The sequence below is a fragment of the Pelobates fuscus genome, chromosome 1, assembly GCF_036172605.1.
Source record: "Pelobates fuscus isolate aPelFus1 chromosome 1, aPelFus1.pri, whole genome shotgun sequence".
Lineage (NCBI taxonomy): Eukaryota > Metazoa > Chordata > Amphibia > Anura > Pelobatidae > Pelobates > Pelobates fuscus.
This window is the reverse complement of record NC_086317.1, coordinates 479,246,152-479,267,787: the sequence shown is the minus strand read 5'-3', so window position 1 is coordinate 479,267,787 and position 21,636 is coordinate 479,246,152. Positions and strand designations below refer to the sequence as shown.

The 21,636-nt window shown below is 38.7% G+C and overlaps 1 protein-coding gene across 1 annotated transcript in view; it reads left to right on the top strand.

The window, feature by feature from the left end:
- The first annotated feature begins 9,099 nt into the window (after positions 1 to 9,099).
- Positions 9,100 to 21,636, top strand: part of LRRC32 (leucine rich repeat containing 32) — an 83,064-nt gene continuing 70,527 nt past the window's right edge. The window contains exon 1 of the mRNA XM_063444994.1: positions 9,100 to 9,186. The gene's annotated coding sequence lies outside the window, so the exon portion shown is untranslated. The remainder of the gene's footprint in view (positions 9,187 to 21,636) is intronic.

The following is a 21,636-nucleotide window of genomic DNA, read 5'->3' as shown; positions in this document are numbered from 1 at the left end:
GCTGCCACCAATTGTTACGGAACGCAGTATATTAGTCCACGATATCCGTTGGTATCTTCAGGAAATCCACAGTCAAGACAGAAAGCACGGCAATATTCCCCATCCTCCCAATAACCGGACGAAACACAGTTTGGGAGTCAACTAACTCGGTTTATTCGCAGGTAGCATATTTATACAGTTCCCCATGCAAGGGGTTTCCAGACAGTAATTCCAGGGGATTTCTCCCAACATACACTGCGACTTTCCCAACAGGCATTGCTGCACGAGAAGGATACTCCTACCAAAATGGACGCTTAAGTGGATTATCTCCTCGTGCAGCAAAACCGACAATTGACCTTAAAATACACAATTCACACAATACTCGGTACTTTATAATAATTGAACGTTCGGTAGATAGCTGGGGTCGGGGCGCACACCTTGGGAGAATACCGCTCCGATCCCAGCTGAACTGACCGAACGCCGCACATAATACGATAAAACACTCAAGTGGTTTTAAAAGCACCGAATAAGTACAGGGCATAGGATGCACCGAACGCGGGACTCCCGAACGCTCTGAAAGTCCAGCGGTGTTCACTCATCGAGTAGCCGTTTTCCGTTCCAGGCTCTCGACGACCGAACACCGCTGCAGAGACAAAGGATCCAAGATGGCCGACCGCCGTATGGTCGGTAGCCGATCGGCGGCCACCTAGGAGAGCTTTGAAATACCGATTGCAACCGGGATGCACTCGGTTACTTGGTGCCACACGACTGGTGAAGGTGTGGTCTACCTGGGGAGCCCACATTCGTACGGCGAACGGCTGTACATAGCATTATCACAGGTAACGACTTGCAGTATACATTCAGCCTATGGACAACATACGATACATATAAGTCAGAAGTGGCTGGGTTTGCCACAGCACCCATACCACTTCAATGAGCTGAAGTGGTCTTCGTGCCTACAGTGTCCCTTTAAGGAAATAAATATCCAGACTTTAAATAAAAACAAATAAACACAGAATAGAATTAAATCTGCATATTATTACACTAGATATAATTGGATTCAAACTATTGGGCCCTGAGATTTGCTGCTTTTATTTCTATTTAATTACTTTTCTGTGATCCAATCACACATAAATTTTATGTTTTATATCGTCTGTGTATTACAATTCATTATCTTACTTGTGCCATTCACATGAAAACATAAAAACTGTAGGTAAAAGGTCACATTTCCACCAACTATCAAAAAAGACAATGTCATTTCACGTGCCCGAATGAGTCACAGCCACAGAACGAAAGAGAAATTCTGTAACTGAACCGTATTAAAAGGTAAGGTATTTTTAGCTCAGTTTAACAGAAACAATGGTTTCATGTTCGCTACTTCTTATTGTAAATATAATGTATCAGTTACTATAAAGATAGGAGGACATTTCCTGTAAAATCCCCCTTTTCTATTCAATAGACAGAGAGCTGGGCTGAATAAGCTGTGTCTAAAAAGGGGGTTCTCTCGGTATAGGTTTTGGTTAAATAAAAAGCTAATAGCAAAATATACAGATTTATTAAATTCAAAATGAATTCAAATGTAATTGTAAATTTAGGGCCAAAGTAGTCAAATTGAAAGCATCGACGACTTTCAATTATGTTTTCAGTTCAGCTATTTTAAACTTAAATTTGAAATGATTGCGTAAGTACATAACCCTGGTAGACCAAACTGCCACCAGTTCACCACAATACATTGTTAAGACTGTAATTGAAGGTGCCCCATTCTAAGTGTCTATTTAACCTTGTCTTAAAGAGAGTCCCAGGAGCAAGTAAGTGGGTTAATCTCATAAGAGCAGACATTAGGTGCTAGAGTAGGACCTGCCAAGAATGGGGTACGTTGACATTGTGGCAGGCTTATGCAATGTGTAATCAAATGCTGTAACTAAACCCCATTATTTTTGCCTAGGTGAGGTGATTTTAAATAAACAAAGAATATGAGAACTCTGAAAACGGACAAAAGCTGAGAGAAACTCAGTAGCTTGCCCTTCGGTACATCCACGCACAGGTCTCAAAATAACTTTTGCTCACTTGTGCCATTACAGAGAGAACATGTCTGATGCATATCATACTGGCCCCACCAAGAAGGGCAGTCCAGATCCAAAATGCCAGAAGGTTCCCTCTGCACAAGAGATACAGCAACCCCAGACGATCGTTTCATGCTTCTTTTGGGCCTCGTCAGTGAGGTGAAGCTGATATCCCTATAGGCACATTGAGCACGGGTAGACCAAAATGCCATCAGTGCACCACAATTCATTGTTAAGACTGTAAATGCAGGTGCCTCATTCAAGGACCCTATTTAACCTTGTCCTAAAGAGAGTCCCAGGAGGAAGCATTTCCCAAGTAAGTGGATTCATCTCATAAGAGCAGATGAGTAGGTCCTGAGTAGGACCTGACAAGAATGGGGTATATTTAGGTTGTGGAAGGCGTATGCAATGTATTATCATATAATGTAACTAAACCCCTATTATTTTTGCCTAGATTAGGTGTTTTTAAATAAAACTATTACAATCTGGGAGACCTTCTGTTTAGTGAATGAGTAAGTGCGCTTGATCTTGTGTGTTGTAACTGCACAAGCATCACCATGTACCCTATGTGATATTTATCAAAATATTCTGAAAACTGATGGTTAATGTCCAATATTATTTTGATTGCGTTTATTAAAGTGATCTACAAAGTGACAGTTTTATTTGTAGTAAATTCTGCCGTTTGTTTTGCAGAAATTTACATTTAAGAAGACTGATACATGTACGCCGTGGTAGGAGAATGAGAAGTGAAACAGAACACCTTTCTGTCAGAAAAAAAATGGCAGAGAAATTCATAAATCTATTTGTGACGAAATGCCTTTTGTCACTGGAGTTTTAGGTGACAAGATGCCCTTTACCCCTGGCTGTTGGAGGAGCCTGATTGCCAGCCTCCTTCCACATGACCATGACCCCGGGGAGATGTTGCCCTTTAAAAACATTATTTGGCCATATCGGATTTTATTTCACTACTTCTGGCCCTTTAAGAACTGTAGGGAAGGATTGGTACTTTTTATATTGCACTTCGGATGCAGCCGAAGTGCCGAAGTAGTCCAAGTGGCCGCCATTCGACAAACGAACACGTGGCGGCGGCCATTTTAATTTAGTCGAACGCGGTCAGTGGTGTGTGCCCCTGAATCCATGCAACTAAAATCGGCTACACATTTACATGAACACCGCTGACCCTGACCTTCTCCTCCACTTTCAACGCTTCGGCTAAAGTCGAAGTGCGTTCGACAATTCGAACGCCATGTTACACTGTGCTATTTGCACGAACGGGGCCCGTTCGTGCATTCAAATGGGACTTAGTCGTTTTTTCTATGTGAACTGACTTTAACATTGGAAATAGACTGGCCGCACAGCCAACCTCTGTGGGACTGTTTTGGGCAGGAAATCCTGCGTGCAGTCGGTCAAAAGAGGCTTCCCCAAAACTCTAACCCCCATGGCAAATTTACTTTGTTCGTAGGATCTGAGCGCTGCTCACCTATATTGGGCGCTCAGATCCGAGCTATCTGGGGATAGGTTAAATGTGGGGGTTCTGTGTAATATAATAAGAATTATGTATTTTTATGTACTTTTACGTATTGTTGCTGTTAGTGTAAACTGTAGATATTTTCTGTACCTGGAGATAATTGAGTTTACTGCAGTGCCTTAAGCCAATTATCTCCAGGATGGAGAGGAGGGATTTTATTGTGTTATTATGTTAATTAGTGTTCCCATTGGTTTGTGTCCCTTTTGTCACAGTTTACCACCAGGTCCAGGGGATGTGCCTCTGGCCTGAAAACCTGTATAAGGAGTAATAAACGCTCATTGGAGTCAGATCATCTTGTACCTTCATGAATTTTCGGCTCATGTTTGGGGGATTGGAGAACTACACTCTGGGAATTGCTATAATCACTATACTCCCCAGGGTATAATCACTAAGCTCTGCTAAGAGCTTGTTCCTGTTCCTGCTCTCTGGAATTCGGAGAGGTCGACCTACTGGAAGCTGGACCCTGGTCTTAGGTCCAGAGTGGGTGGAGACGGCGAGACCCCAACCAAGCTGCGGCGGTTCGTGGGGTCTGCAGGGGTTATGGTGTCTGGTAGAGTGCTTGGAGTCCTCGGGAAGCACTAGGAGCATCCATCAACGGAAGGTACCCGGGCAGAGTGCAAGCGGTTCCGTTACACTATTACATTAGGGAACCCGATAGATTTTATACATTGCTTGAAAACTTTGCCAAGATCTAGATGATAAAATGTCGGCAAAATCTCCCCCGTTCAGTATAAAGAATAGAGGAGAAACATTTTCTGATAAATAGAGACTGTTGTAAAACTGCCTATAATAAGGTGATACCACTATATCCGTGAAGGTATTTTATCAATTAGAACATGTATAAAATTATTAGGAGGACGGCACTTATAGATATTTTGGGAATATCCTGTTCAATCTTCTGGAGATGAGAATTTATGGAAGAAAACAAATACAGTCGGTTTTCCTCAAGTGAGCGACTTGTAGGTGGAATGGGGAATTGTCAGTTTCTTGACAGCTATCTGTGATTAGAAAGAGGAAATAAAACTGTAATTGAAAGGTTTTGACTACGCTGTGCTTCTGTCAAAATGAATTAATTTAGATCGGTCAGTCACCGTCAAAACATCAATACAGGGGAAGAACTAGACATTTTGCAATGGCATGATAAAAATATATAAAAATAATATGCATATATTTTTGTAGTGTGACTATACTGATATAATTCTAAATAATTTAGTTGTAATTTTCTCTATCGTCTGTGATATGAATAAAGGCATCTTTGCTTACTTCTGTAGCAGATCTACCTTCCTCCATACCTTGTGACTTACGGCTGACTCCTTTGCCATCACAGGAGTTCTATCAGTGGAATGTCCAGAAGCTGTTCAACCACAAATTACCAAACTTAATATCTAGCTAGCCTGGCTTTGAAGGTTCTTGCTCTGCGTTATTTCAGTAAATTAATCCCTTCACCACTTTTTTAGTACATACCTTTTGCTGCCATTTTACTATTTTAACTCTTTCACATTCATACTTCCTTGCTCGATCATACTTTCTTTTATAGTCTAGCATCACTTTAGGCTTGTTATGCTGTTATTGTTTTTGTGGTAGAATTTAATGTATCATACGTCTGATGTGTTCGCAGCCATTTCCCAAAAATGTGTGGTTCCTATTGGCCTTCTATTTAATGCATTTTACTTATGCTGAATCACCTTCAAATATAAAGATTAAAAATAAGTATTATTGTTTTATCACTGATTATTTTTCCACCCTGGATCACAAGCATTAGGAGATATGGATTGCAGTCTCATGTTACTATATTTCTGATTAAAACAATGAAAGGTGCGTTGGTTATCTGGTGGTACCATACTGGAGTAATGAGGTAGTATGTAGGAATTATGCAGAGTCTCTCGGTACTGTGTGGGTTTGTTCTTGGGCTGGTGGTCTACAACTCAATGTTCTCCAGGTCTGGACAGGCCCACCAAGGCTGTCACTGTATGATGAGCGTGAGGGTTGATAAATGCTGCTAGGGATGTTCATGGGCAAAAAATTTGGCTTGGTTCGGAAAATCGGGTAATTAAAAAAATTCTAGAAAAAAGAGAAAAAGTAAGTAAGTAAGTAAAAAATGTGTGCTTCGGCAATTCAGACCAATGGCATTTGGTTCATTTCGACAATTTTAAACTTCGGAAATTCGGCACTTTGGTAATTTGGACCCTAACCCTAACCCTAAACCCTAACCCTAAACCCTAACCCCCAACCCTAACCACTTGTTTTGCCCCTAACCGTAAACCCTAAACTAAACTCTAACCCCTAACCACTTGTTATGCCCCTAACCCTACAACCTAACCCTAACCCCTAACCCTAAGCACTTCTGAATTTCGGAAATTCGGTTTGGCACTTCGGAAATTCGGCAATTCGAACTTCAGACATTCGTAAGTACCTGAATGTCCAAATTTCACGAAATTCGTCCAAATGTACATTTGGAACTAAACAAATTTCACATGTCTAAATGCTGTATCATGCTGTACAGACCATGATAATGGCTGTTGCAGAGATACATGATGCCATACCTTCCATCTCTAGCAGCCTCTATCTGTGAAATCTGTATATCGAATGCTCCGTGTACATAGGACCATAAAACAGAGATATGTGGGTTTTTACACACACAAAAAAAGCCATCCATTTGTACTTGCCCCAAATCTAAGTTGTCATTGTTCCCCTCTAATTCTTCCAATTATGGCCTATACTTTTTTTTTATACGTTTTTCAAATATTTGAATATTTCTAATTCTTTGTAATATTTAGATTTTTTTTATGAATGTATATATATATATATATACACACACACAAACACACACATATCTAAACAGTATGTAATCAGCATTGAACACATTAGCTAATAATGTATAATGTAATTACAGTTGGGTAAGGTAACCCATATTGCACTTTATTTTATGTTCACATTACATTTCTCATTTGGTGGTAAAATTATTTTCACATATGATATGATGCACTGCTTATCTGGGAGTATACTCCTTTGGCCTGGTTCCTTCTGTATTCCTGGTATCGTTTAGTGATATTGCTCTTGTGAACCTTTTGCTGCTTGGCTTCAGATACTGCGGCCTGACAGCTATTGATACATGCTATGTAATCAATCTTTAATTTTAGTAATATTGACAGTGGGAGACTCTCTCAGTGAATGGTATGTTACTTATGTGGTGTCTCTGCTTATGTTCTCACTTCCGGGTTCGGATTGAAGGGATGAGGGATTTAATCACAATTGGTGAGTACACTTTATCTTTTCCTATATTTATTCTGATTTTATGTTTACATGTTGATCCTGAGGAAGACCCGAACGGGTTGAAACGTTGATCAGCAACTTGTAAACCTTTTATGGATTAAAGACTGTTATTTTTCTTCAAAAAGACCAAAGAGTGCATCTTTTTCCTACATAATTATATATATATATATATAGAATTTGATATATTTTTATATAAAATAATTTAAAATGTTTATTCAAATTATTAAATCAAGGCCCAAGGTGGACTTTTTCTGAAGCCAGACATCCACTTGGTACACATCACAACTTTCCTTTTTTTTCTTCTCACTCTCAAGACCATTTCTGGTGTTATTTGTACATTATTACTTTACTGTCAGGGCAGTGGATGCATGGAATAGCCTTCCAGCTGAAGTGGTAGAGGTTAACACAGTAAAGGAGTTTAAGCATGAGTGGGATAGGCATAAGGCTATCCTAACTATAAGATAAGGCCAGGGACTAATGAAAGTATTTAGAAAATTGGGCAGACTAGATGGGCCGAATGGTTCTTATCTGCCGTCACATTCTCTGTTTCTCTGTTTCTCTGTTTGGTGAGATCAGGTGTGAAATTTCTTCCCCTACCATGCACTGTAAGGTTGCATCTTACCACATAACCACCATGTGTGCTACATAGTACCAGTGTCAGTCAAGTATCTCCAGCATAGGTTAGATGTGTTTGGGTATATATGGGACAGTCTGGTCCATATATAGATTTATTACATAGTTACATGGTTACATAGCTGAAAAGAGACTTGCGTCCATAAAGTTCAGCCTTCCTCACATTTGTTTTTTGCTGTTGATCCAAAAGAAGGCAAAAAACCCAGTCTGAAGCACTTCCAATTTTGCAACAAACTAGGAAAAAAAATCCTTCTTAACCCCAGATGACAAACTGTAACATGTCATCCAAAATCAGTTTACACTAAAGCATTTAACACATATTAAAGAGGAACACTAAAACATAAAAAGATATGTTAACGTTTATCTTTTCAGTAAATACTATAAGCAACCTGTCAGGTGACTCTAGCCATAGGGGCCATCCATTTTGAATAATCAATGTTCTCATTGGTCTGTTCTTTATGTAATTCATGTTGTTGTTTTTTTCCCTGCTTCTGTCAGTTCATGGAGACAAGGCCTCAATGGCTAAACCGTGTTCAATGTTTTGGGAAATTGGTTGGGTAGTTCACCTTGAGGTGGAGATAAGACGTATGGAAAAGTTTGAATAATAACGATCTAAGTATACAAAAAGTCTAACAATATAAAACAAATTAACCTGCCTAAAGACTATTTGTATTTCCTGGATTTTAGAATTTAGGGGTTTCCCTGCAATAACCTGGAATCTTGCGCCATTGCGATTTTTCATATCCAATACAAAAGTAATGTTTTGGTTTTTATGGTTGACAGAATTTAAACACCACCTGTACATACACATACTTTGGACAAGTTGGGTGTTTCCAGAGAGGTTGACAGGATAACAAAAGTATAATAAAATATCAAATAAAAGTAATGCTTACTTAATCAAATCAGAAAGATGTAAAGCGTGTATTCTATTGTTTGACCTTTACAAAAACCTATTTATAATAAACGGCAATAGAAAAGTATTGTCTATTTTTAAAAAGCTGTGACTAATCTGAGAGAATTATATCCTGTTTTCTTTATCTCAAGCAAAACGAAGACTCAAAATGAATCTCAAAGGGTCTGCCCTTTAGATTAAAAATAAAATCACTTTCGTCATCTTATTACAAACTGCCAGCTATTGTTATTTGATTCATTTTACTGTTCACGTGTATTAACCCTTTTAGTGAAACTCAAAAAAACAGATCACCTGCCGTGTTAGCAAAGGTTTTCCAAAATAATCTCATAGATAAATGCATTGCTTACGTTCACTCCTCTGGCAATCAAAGGGTAAAGTACAGCATTGTCTGACTAAGGTAATGCTATGAAATCCCCACCATTAGTTCTCGACATAAACTACAGATAAGGGCAAAGCTAATGTTGCATAACTTAGTAGACGAGGATAGACTCATGTACGTTGCAAAGGGTCACTTTGTGCAGTGATGATGGGATGACTGTAGCAAAAGGAAGACTGAGCTCAGGGGAGTCCCGTGACCTCATCGGTGTATCTTTCACTTTTCTTTGCCAGCATTTTGTTCCTTGTTCCAAGCAAAAATTATTCTCCTCCGGTTCTAAAGAGAGAATTTATAGAGCAGAGAGATCATTCTACTGATTGAACCAGCAGGTAAGGCTTGATGCTCTCATGCTATTTGGGGAGGAAGGGGGTGAATTAGAGGACAACTGCAGCTTAACCCTTTTCAAGATATTTAAAGTCTGGTAAGTGTTCTATTAAACTTGCAGAATAAAGCAGTTTTTTTTTATTAGCAAAATTACTAAACATGTCTGCCATGTGTTTTTCTGACATTTTTTTTATTAATGTGTGTTAACAAAACATATTTTCATCTGTGTTTTATTAGACTTCTCCTCTTAATTTTTTTTCTTTTCTGATATTTATCATATTGTATTGGTTCTTTTTTATTTAAATTTATTACACGGTTCCTATAAATTCTGAACGCAACTAAAGATGCCAATATTAACCCATCACTCAAACACTCATCAATCTCAGATGCCTACATAATCTAGAGCAGGGGTAGGCAACCTTCAGCACTCCAGATATTGTGGACTACATCCTCCTTGCTGCTTTGCCATCAATATTTGTAACAGCATTATGGGAGATGTAGTCCAAAACATCAGGAGTGCCAAAGGTTGCCTACTCCTGGTCTAGAGTATTCAGCCCCAGTGTACAAAGCAACAAAACAACTTAGGTTACCGAGGTTTTTCGCACCATTATATGGCTATAGCTCACCTGCCAATGTCAATGATCTAAAGTGAGCCCTATGCTAATGTGTATTTAAAACCATCTACACTAACTCTGGTTTGTATTCTGCCCAGAGGCAAAATCTTTAACGAGACAAAAGAGAGCTATTTTTCTGAAGCCCACCTACACGAAGATCGGAAATCATTGCCAATAGGGTTAACGTTTAACAGCAATGACTCCAATGTATCAATTACAGAGAAACAACAAGACAGGAAAAAAATTAATCACATTCCTAAAGTAAAAAAAAAGAGAGAAAAATGAATAAATGCTGCGTTCCCACAGCACATTTTTTTCATCCAGGAGTCCCCAGGTACCTTGACATAATTTTGGAAATATGTTCTGTATGCAGCTAAACACAGCCATCCCGGGAGTCCAGTTACTCACTGAATCTGTTTGGCACCGTTTAACAATACACAAACACGAGCAAACAGCGGATGGAGACGATTAGAGCTCAGCAAACAGAATTAGAAGGTGAATACCGGCGGTAATTGGGAATGGAATGAAATCATTCCTGAAAAACTAGATGTAAAATATGGCATGAGATATTTAATTAGAAACAGCTCATTATTCTAGAAGGGGAGTCTGGGATCCGGTAATGTAAACGTGAAACGGCGCGGTCACTAATTAGCTAACTGATAGCTAGCTGAGCCTTATGTTTTATTTTTATTTAAAAATGTAATTTTTTTGTTAACATCCTATGTGAGATCTAAGTTTGTTTTACTCCCTGTGTACAGTGCATGTAGGCTCCATGGCAACACGTGTTCTTGTACAAAAGTATAGAAGGAATGTCTTTTGTTGGAATTTTGTTGCATTTTCAAAGCAGATATCTGTGTTGTAGTGGTTATGATACCAGGAGTGTCCAGGTACATCCCATAGAAAGATGTACAACCTTTATAGTACACTTTGGCTTAATACCAGATCTCTCGGGCGGCCGCACTGCATCAGCAGAAGCTGGATGTCACCGCAATCATTGGCATTTAGCTGATGGTCCTGCTCGGATGGCCAAATGAGGTGGATGCAGCGCAGGTACCCAGGAGGATCCAGGTAAGTTGTCAAACCATGCTAGAACAGTCTGTAGTTGAATAACATTTCCTTTAAGGAATGTTATTTATTAAAAGGACTCTATAGCATTAGGAATTGTGTGATGTCATCCAGGACTGAGCATGTAACAGTCCCAGATCACCAGCACACAGTGAGTTAGATTGAAATCCTACATGGTACACCTCCTGATTAGTCTGTATTTCAGTTGTGAGTAGGTAAAACGTTTTCCCTAATGTAAATTCACAAACAAACTGAAAATAAATAAAATAAACAGAGCAGGAAAAATAGCAGCAGAGTATTGGAACAAAATTCCGAGCACAATGCGTTTCAACCTATACGGTTCTCTTATGTATAAATCAGCAATACATTTTCACACTTTTCTGCGCTCCACAATTACTTCCGTGTGGCGTCAGGTTTAGATATTATAAAATCCTAGGAATGCTTAGCTTCTATATTATTATAATAATAATAATAATTATTATTATATTGCCATTTATATAGCGCCAGCAGATTCCGTAGCGCTTTACAATATTATGAGAGGGGGGATTTAACTATAAGAGGACCATGTTTAAACAAGCTTACAGTCTATAGGAGGTGGGATATAAAACACATTAGGACCGGAAATAGCCAAATAAATGTTAATAAAATCTTTATCCTATAACAAATGAGATTTGGAAAACATTGGACTTATTATCGCTCCTATTATGGACTGCTGCCCCATTCTAAAATGGCGATTACTATGTCTGCCCTGCTTGTGACTACGGATTAGGAAATTCTGGGCAATAGTGAGTGTGAGAGACAGAATGACGGGATTACGGTGCTGACGTCACCACGTCACTGATTTCATAAAGTGGCATGGAGTGACCACGTCACCGACGTCAGCATGCGCCACGGAGTAACGCTGCACATAGGGGTAACCTGACGCAACATGAAAGTGGCAGAAAGGCATAGAAATTCATTTCCGGTTTATACATAATTTAACCCCTTAAGGACACATGACATGTGTGACATGTCATGATTCCCTTTTATTCCAGAAGTTTGGTCCTTAAGGGGTTAAAGTGAAGCAAGGATGGATTCAGCATTCTGCATTAACCTGGAAGAAGACCGAATAGAAGGAAACGCATTGTGCTCGGACATTGGATTTGTGTTCCTGGCCCTGTCTACAGGATTAACTTCCGGATTAACTTCTCCCAGTAACCTCCCTACCCATCTCATCACATATATTTCCTCCATTCCTCTGTTCTTTTTTGCTTTCCTAGTGTGGATATCATTTAAATCAGGCGTGTCCAACCCTCCTGCCTGCACCCTACAGTGTGTGTATGTCTGTGATTGTGTGTGTTTATAAGTTATATGTGTGTGTGCATATATATATATATATATATATCTATGATTGTGTGTGTATGTGTATATCTGTCGGAATGTGTATATGTTTAGTAGATAGCTCCCTAATTTGGTATATGACAATCCCAAATAAGGATAACAAATAAGGGAGTTATCTACAAAAATAAATTAAATATTAAAATGAAAGTAAAGGCTTTTGAAGCTGTATTATAGAAATGTATTTATTTATAAAATATTTTACCAGGAAAGATACATTGAGATTTATCTCATTTACAAGTATGTCCTGTGTCCACAAACACTGCATTGTTACATTAGTGTACAATGAAATACAACAACAATATTAATACACAATAAATACAAAATTTAACATAGAACAGGTAGGGAATATATAATCAACCATGACAGGTGCACTCTGTTTTGTCATATACAGAGAGGGATCTCTTAAAGGACTTTTGGCTTAGGGAAGATTTGAAACTATGAGGGAGGTTGTTTCAAAATTGCGGCGCTCTGTAGGAATAGGAGGATCGGGCTGCTTTCGTTTTGTATTGAGGTAGACTAAATAAAGTGCTGGTTCTGTATCGGATGTTATAGGAGGTTGGAACAGCTAGGGAGAGCATTTGCTCAGGTAGGGTGGGAGCTTCCCAGAAAAGCTCTTAAACACAATGCTGGAAAGATGAAGGGTGCGTCGGGATTCCTGCAATAACCAGTTTAACTCTTAGAACATGTCACAATGGTGAGTCCTGTAATTACATTGTAGCATATATCGGCAGAACAAGTTTTACAATGTATTGAGTTTATTAAGGTGGGTTTGCGATGCGATTACATCCCTATAATCAATTATTGGCATCAGCATTTGCTGTACAATCTTCTCCTTTACTGTAGGGATTAGACAGGATTTGTTTCTGTACAGGGCACCTAGTTTTGGATAAAGTTTTGATGAAATTTTTGCTATGTGGAGGCCAAAAGATAGATTGGGGTCTAACAACATACCCAAGTATTTGAAAGAATGAACTGCGGTAATTCTATTAATTATATATTTTATAACTTAGTTATATTATATATTCTCTGTGCGGCACAAGAAAATTCCTCTTCACTCAATGTGGCCCAGGGAAGCCAAAAGGTTGGACACCCATGATTTAGATGTTTAGGTCATTTTAGAAGATATAGATGGCCCTATGACATTTCTCTTGAGAAACACAAGCAATGTTCATCTATATTTAAAATGCAACAACATATCTGCTGCTCTACCAGGAGATATAAGAATCTATAGAGTTTAAAGATGACCAGGTAATCACTTGGATTGTAAGTTTTACATCACATCTTACTTAAAATGTAAATATAATGGTTCTCCGAGACGGGGCTTGAACGCCATGCCGAGAGGACACAGCATGAGCTCCCGATACATCTTGATATCTATGTTCTTCTGAGGATATTAATATCCTCTTCATTAACCTTTTGTAACTGGCAAAAATGGCTGACAGTGGCATTGCTGCAAAGCATGATGTAGAGGCATGCAGAGCTGTGTGGATGGCTTCTTTCGCACATTTGACGATATATGTACGCAGTTCTGGGGTAACCTACGGAGACAGAGGAGGCAATCTACATTGTCAGCTCCAGTAGCACAGCTGGATTTCGAAGACGCCCTTCCATACGGAGACCTAAGCAGACTCGGTGGACCACACAAGGTCCCTGCATCACAGGGACTTGGCCTGGCTGTAGGAAAGGGAGCCTGTGTCCATAAGAGATGGAAGGCTGTGGCGAGATATCAGGGAGGCCTTGTTCACCCTTTACAACTGCATGGACTCTATCTGTAAGCTGAGGATGAATGGCCTGCTGCCCTGAATTTCTATGTTATTGCATCAGAGTTCCTTATCTTTATCTATCTATCTATCTATCTATCTATCTATCTCTGTTCAGTCAAGCATCTTTACCTTTTCTACTCTACCAGCCTGAGCAAATAATGTGAATTCAGTCTAAATGTTCTTGGTGGTTCCACACTCCCTTGCTTTTTCCTTGTGTTGTCAATTGACTTAGCCTAAAACTTACTTAATCTATCTTGTTCTCCATGACTCACACTCATTATTTTTTGTTATATATATATATATATATAAAAGAGTGCTGTATCTCTGAAATGTTATGACAATCTTGCTTCAAAACTCATCTATTCATATCAAAATGTATGTATACGCTTGAATGTCTCACTAAGCACTGCAAAAATAAATAATATAAATATAATGCTTCTCGTACTTAGAATTACAACATGCGCATATTAAGAATCCACATTCTGCTTACTAGTGGGAGCTGCCATCTTAATGACTTGTCCCTTCTCCCTTTGAGTGGTAGTCTATTGGTTCTGCTAAGTAAATGAGGGTCACTCCAGACCACTAAACAACTTTAGCATTAAGAAAAGCTCTATGTGTGAAGTGTGTGTGCTCTTTTTTCATTTTGCAATTTCCAGATTCCAGTAAGAATTTACACTTTCATAAATGTACCTGGTTACACCCCCTTGGCTTTCAAGCAGACGGCAGGTAATATTACTTCCTGGTTTTGTTAGCGCAATGCAGCTGAATTCAAGAGGCAGCAATGGCCCAGAGCAGCTGACTGACAAACACTTCTCATCGAGCTGCATTGGGAAGTCTGTGATTGGACAGCCACAGAAAGTCTGGGCAGGATTAGAAGAGGACAACTTGCAAAGGCAGCAGACAAGATAACTGTTGGTTTTGTAACCTGATTTTAGGTATATCCCCAATAAAAAAAATACATAATCAAATGCATGCACGGTTTCATTTGGGGTATATCAACTAGCTAAACCGTGATTTTTATTTATTTTGTATTTGGGCAGTGGAGTGGCGCTTTAAACATTGTTCACTCCAGCTACTCCTGAAATCAATTCAGTTAAAGTAAAATACTTCTCACATTTCAGTCCAATATAAAAGTAAAAGTCGTTTTCACAGTGATGTTAAAATCTGTGTTGGGAAAGATCCTCAGTATTTGGGAGATGTTGTTCTGCCCTTTCTTTAAACCTTATTAAATGGTAGATATTTTAATAAGAAAGTCCGACCTTAGCACCAATATGTCAAACGAGAAATATGTTGTAACGTCAGATTGAATAAATGACATGGCTTCATTGTTATATCAAGCTTGTTGCCAGTTTTGTAGTGGTTTATAAATTCTGTGGCTTGCATACCACAAAACAGACAAACATTCCTTCTGTGTGATCCCTCACTAAATATTATTCTGTTTGAATGTTTTTGTATTATTATTGCCATGTCGTAATAGCCAAAACAGATGGCTAATTAACTTTTGGCAAGCGAAGAACTATCTGTTCTTTATGCTGTTTCGCTTTACCATAGATTTCTACTTCGATTTACATCTTTTGTATTGTTTTTAAAAGACTTTAGTGTTAAAGGTGACACAATTGACAGCACCGGAGGGATTTTAGAGCACAAAGATTATTGCAGACAGTAAATACAAGCGTTTGGTTATAGCGTTAAATGATATAACCACGTTATGAGGTGTTAGAATGCAAGTTAGGGTTCACTAAAGGGGTCTGAGTTAGACCATTAGCAACAATTGTCATCTTAGAGATTCAGAAAGATAAATTCTGGTGCAGCTTTGTCCCAACTCACCTGCAGAACCAACAATATTTGCAATAGAGATAGGTTTGTAAAATAACAGTTATTCTGGGAGGCCAGAGGCTATTCTGGTGGGCTTGAGGGACTTCTTAAATCCTTAAACACTAGGGGAGAGTATCATGGTAGGAACATTCCATGTTATCATCTCCCCTGGGTGTATTTTTTATTTATTTGCTTGTTTGTTTCTTAGTTTAGAAGTATTTTACAAAGAAGAGTACATTGAAATCTCTTTGATTTGCAAGAATGTTCTGAAATGCACAACAGTACAGTCTCGTCACAGGTTTATTACTTTACACAAAATTTAAATATAGATGATCCCTTGCTGCACATTTGATTTGCTTGGAGATACTGAGAGTCCTCTTCAGAGATTGCAGGCTCATGGAGGATTTGAGGTTGTCTGGTAGGTCATTGGCCAGTTACGGGACTCAGTAGGAGCTTTTACGAACTACTTCCTTGTATCAGGAATTGTTCGATGCTAGGAGTGTGCGTAGAGTATAGGGGCTGTAGAGACCGGGACTCAGCATGTTGATTAGGTAATATTAGAGAAGTGGTTGTTTATGAAACCAGCTTGAACAAGCTCGGCAAACCATGACTTTTCAATTGCCAAATACCACGTTGGCCCTGAGGTTTAGCTCACCGCCGAGTTTCATGCAGTTAAGAAACATTCTTCAATACATCGATAACCCATATATATTCTTTCATGAATCACAGCAGTGTCAGAGGATTCTCAATCTGTGTGTGCTGTATAGCTATGATCTTAGTACACTTTCTCCATAGTGTGTAATCGTGGTTTATAGAAGCCTCACGTATAGCATGAGTACTTCTTTGTCACCTCAAAATGATGCACCGCTCTATATGAAGACCCATGACTAACATCTCATTGCTTCATCGTTTGGTTTGGTTACTCCTGGGTGTTCTTCATCATTTTAGCAAAAAATACATTCTCTAATTTTAATTAAACTAGAGATTTTTCATGTTCTACACTCTTATCCTTACAAGTGCAGGCCAATACTCACCGCAATTAGCTGTTTAGCCAACAGACTACGATGTGTTATAAAATGAAACAAACACATCACATTCCCTTCTCATAATGGAACATTCACACTAAGTACTCACTAAGAAAGTCAATATTTTTTTATGGCGCACATTCCCTTCTTAATACTTTGGTAAAGATATATTCTAACTATTGCCATACAGGAATTTCATTTATCTAACAAACTGCTGTAATACGGAGTGAGAGAGAGAGAAAGCATTATGTATTCAACCAAAACCTTCATCTTTTGGAGCCGAGCAACATCTGGAATGTGGTAAAATAATGAGCAAGTCAAGTCAACTGAAATTAGCACGGGTCACTTCTACCCACAGGGAAATAATTACACATGTTTTATTTGGTAGATCTAAGAAGCAGTTGAAAATAATCTTTCCAATCTTTATTGTAATTGTGGCTTCTCCTTATTCGGAGTTTATTTTAGATGAATTGGTACTTTGTTAACTGTCTTACCTGTTAATTTTAACTATGTGTGCCCTAGCGAAAATGAGAACGTGAGTAATGTGTGACTATGACTACTCCAAGCAGAGCTGAAATAACCATCTAACACATTCAAACTTGGATATTCAATACATTGATTTAGGCCATGCCTCTGGATTCTTCTTTTACATTTTCCAAGAAATCTTAGCAGTCTGGTTTCCACTTATTTACGGGTTAAGAAGACAAAAATCTATTTAGTTAAGGTGTTAGCATGAACAAATAGTTTACTAATTAATTCCTTATGAGTTTCTATGTCAGTGCGAGTTTTGTTCTCATATTTTAATTATTAAATAAAAAGTGTATCACATGATTAGCTTTTTTGCCAGGCTCCTGGACTTGAGAACATCTATTTTGTGTGTGCAAAATGGTGGAGACAGTTTGCAGGGGACACACACTTGACGGAGTTCATTTTGTTTTTGAGAAAGACTTGTCAAACTGGCTTGTGCAGTCACGCTAGAACCTTTTTGGCTCTTACTGAGCTTAAACAACAAAATTTATATCAATAATTATCATATTTTGCAGACTACAAGTGAATGTAAGCACCTACATCAACCTAATAGGTGTTGCCCTACTAGAATTGGCTAACTGGACTGAGATTGATATTGTGATTGGATTAAGAATCATGTTTATTAATCCATGGGTTATTGAAGTGGTATTGGATATTCAGAAAGATAAGTCTGATTCAGGTACTGCAAATGTACAAATCAGATGCTCGCCACTTTATCGACATTTGAAAATCATGACATTTGTATGAAATGTTCAGTGGATTTTACTTTGTCTGTACATATTTCCTTAAACATAGATCCAGGTCTTCTCCATCTTAGCTGGTAAGGTCAAACAAACATAGGAGAAGATCTACAGCCACGCACTGACCAAGAAACTTAAAAATGTTATGGAAAACTGCTGAAACATTTCTAGAACAATCTGCGGGAGTTGGAAGTCATTGGTCTTATCGGCATTATAGTAATGTCATTGTTTACAGGAAAACTTGTATTTATGAGGGAGTGTGAAGCAAAATGGTGAGCGGACATTCCATTAAATGTATTTTTGATACTTTCCCAATGAGTGCAATCCGTAATATAACTTACATTAAGTTCTCTGTCTCCAAAATGAAAAGACAGTGTTTTAAAAACGACTAAATCCAGTTGAAGGTGAAAAACAATTTGTCTATCTCTACCTATATCTACAGAATACTGATCAGACAACGTATTAGATGGTAATGAAATATCTTTGGTCTAAGTTTAGAAATATTTACACAGATAACAGTAGCAATGGTATTTCGTAATGTTTTCAACCACCATGTCTTCCCTATTCTGGCCTCTGACTGACGTCCTACACCTCCTTATTGAATTGGGTTATCTCCTCTTGATGCGATTTATCATGATTTCCACATCACAGATATCTGAAGCTGTGTAAAAAAAATCCTTTTTAGTTGCCTTTAATTCTAGGAAACCAAAGTGTTCTATTGTAAAGTGCTTTTGGTTTCTGCCCAGGAGGGTACAGCAAGTATTGGGGATCACTGTAAAGTCCTAGGACAGCCGACAGTATAGATACAATAACATTAAAGGATTTTAAGACACGTACCTTCAATTCCCAGGACACTTTAATTATTTATAAATAAACAGGTCCCCAGTGAGAAAAGACGTGACCCCCACATTGAGAGCCTCTTGATTTACAGACCTTTCTTATTCCTTGAGAATCCATGAATCCAATGGTTGACGTGTAGCATAGATCTATAGTTGGCAGGTTGTTTTATGAGCAAGCTTTATTTTACACCAGCTGATGCTTTTGAAACTGTGCAGAGCTGTTTTATGTGAAAGATAAAGAACATTAAGGGAAAAAAAAACGGTGTAAGAAAAGGTGAATTTTAGGTTATAATTTCAGTGCGTGGCAGAGGAATTCTGACAAGATAGGCTTTGCTTTATTGGACCAGACTTACATTCTCGAGGATACAGATATATTTTTCTATCCACTCCTCTCTTTCCATTCCTGAAAAGTATGCACGGTATTTATGAAAGCTCAGAGGACTAAGTGATAGCAAGCTAACCTGACAGACTGTAGGCGATCACACCTCTCCACCTTCCAGGGATGGTGTCCTTTCTAATACCTCCGCCCCGGGGGAATGCCTTCGTGATAGTCATATTCCAGTCAAATAAACAAATAAACCAGTTTATTGTGCCTTTAGATACTACAACCATTCCATCTCATTGAAGTGGTTATAGTACCTTGAGTCGCCTGGCACTGGCCCTACATTTATTGTTAAAAAAAAATTTGAGTAGTTTAAAACTAAATGAGGGTCTATAGAGATGTTGCTAAGGCACATTTCCTTGCAGCCATACCAGTTCACACTAGCAATGAGAGCTGTGATAATCTAAGCCAATCACAGCCACCCACTGCTGCTCATGTATGTACGTAGTGGGGAATTACGATGCCACATAAACATAACTAACCCCATTCATCCCCCCAGTAACGACAGACAACGCAGAATGGATGAACAGGCCACAGCATTTATTATAACATAAATAAATTACTGTATAACACATCCATAACTTCATATATTAAACTCTTCTTTTCTGTAACAAAATTGTTAGAAATAAATAATCATAAAATAACATATATACATATATAACTCAACATACAGTGTTATACAGAGACCCGACCGTCCTTGTCAATAAACATACAGTGGTTCCTAAACACCACTTCCTCTCACCTCCCCCCTCGTCATAAAAACATATAATTCCAATGCCCGCCATCAGCCGACCTTATCCACGCTTGATGGGCACGAGACCTCAGGAAACCTAATGTTAAACCTTTGAAGCAGGGGAGGTTGAGACCTGCAAACATACTAGCTCACATAGCCCTAACCCCACCCACCCACATACACACTTCCAAAGACACTCCCACGCATATAACCCCACACTCCAACATGTGCCCTTGTCCGCTTAGCTGCGCTATCTCCCCAGGGCCTGGCTAACAATTCCTCATGAACCCTAGCAGCTCAGATGGGATGGGCTGCTGGTGGTTCTCGTTAACATTAAAACAATTAAAACTATTTAACACTGAATAAAATTACAGCAACGGGGGACTCCAGATACTATAACCAGCTTAATGAGATGAAGCAGATACAGTACTTACAATGTCCCTTTAGCGAAGGCTACAGAGGGATCAAGATATTCGCACCCTTGATGGAACAGGACAGTGAGTTCTGACCGAGTCCTCAAGGCACGCATATTAATTTGCCAGCTAGTTCCCTTCTTCTAAAGAACTTTGTATCAGCTAGGACTTTCACAAAATGCAAAAAAAAAAGAAGTAATAATGTAGGGATTTTCTTCTAAACGATGTCCATAGAATTTGTGGGTCCCAGTCCTTTAATTCTTAATGAACTTAATGAATTTCTACTCTGGACTGGAAGCGTCATGTTCTCCTACAATCTTTGTATAAACTTTGCATATATTGACAGTTTGATATACTGCATCTCAGTGAACCATTAGTCATTTTTGTCAGTATTTATTCACTATTTATCAGAAATATACGTCTTGAGTTTTTCAGAGATATATTGTGATGGAAGCTCAGATCATCCAGTCTGACCAACGCAAAATGGCATATTCCATGTTGTATAAATAATTACTATTTCTGCTGAAAGTCTACCCCATGCACCAACTTATAGTAAAATTGTGTCATGATATAGGCCTTAAATTCCACTAATTAATTACTTTCCAGGTATGTCCTTCTGCACTAATTAGCTCTGCTCTGTAAAAGGAGATAACCCTTCTTTGTAAAACCCCTTCATATATTTGTAAGTAACATGCATGGAGAGCAAGCTCTTTCGTTTAGAAGGGACCTTACTTGTTAAATGACATGTTTCCATCTAATGACAATGCCAAAGTATTCCTTCAAATTCACCTCTCCATAGCCAAGGGAGAGCTAGCGGAAGTTCCTGCTTCTGGACTATTGACTCTTCAGTGTTAGTAGTGGAAGCGGGGATCAGTGCCCCGTGAGCCCCAGGTAATAGGACAAACCGCTCAAAATGCATAATGTTTGAGGCGCCACTTGTTACACCATAACCACTGCAGTGTGCTGCAGTGGTTATGGTGCTTGAAGTGTTCCTTTAAACACTGCTACATATCAGTTCAGCTATTCTTTAAAATGTTTACTTTTGTGCTTTTAAGTATGTGTTAGGTTACAGGTTGTATGGGCTTGCAGTAAAGTGCGTTATTATTTATTTGCCCCGTCATTGTCTTGGTTTGCTGAGTAGACCAACCACCCTTACATGGGATGAAACCTCCCAAATTATTACCGTTTACAACATTTTATATTGCATGTCTCTAGGGCTCACTGCAACATCGTGATACCGATGAGTTAAA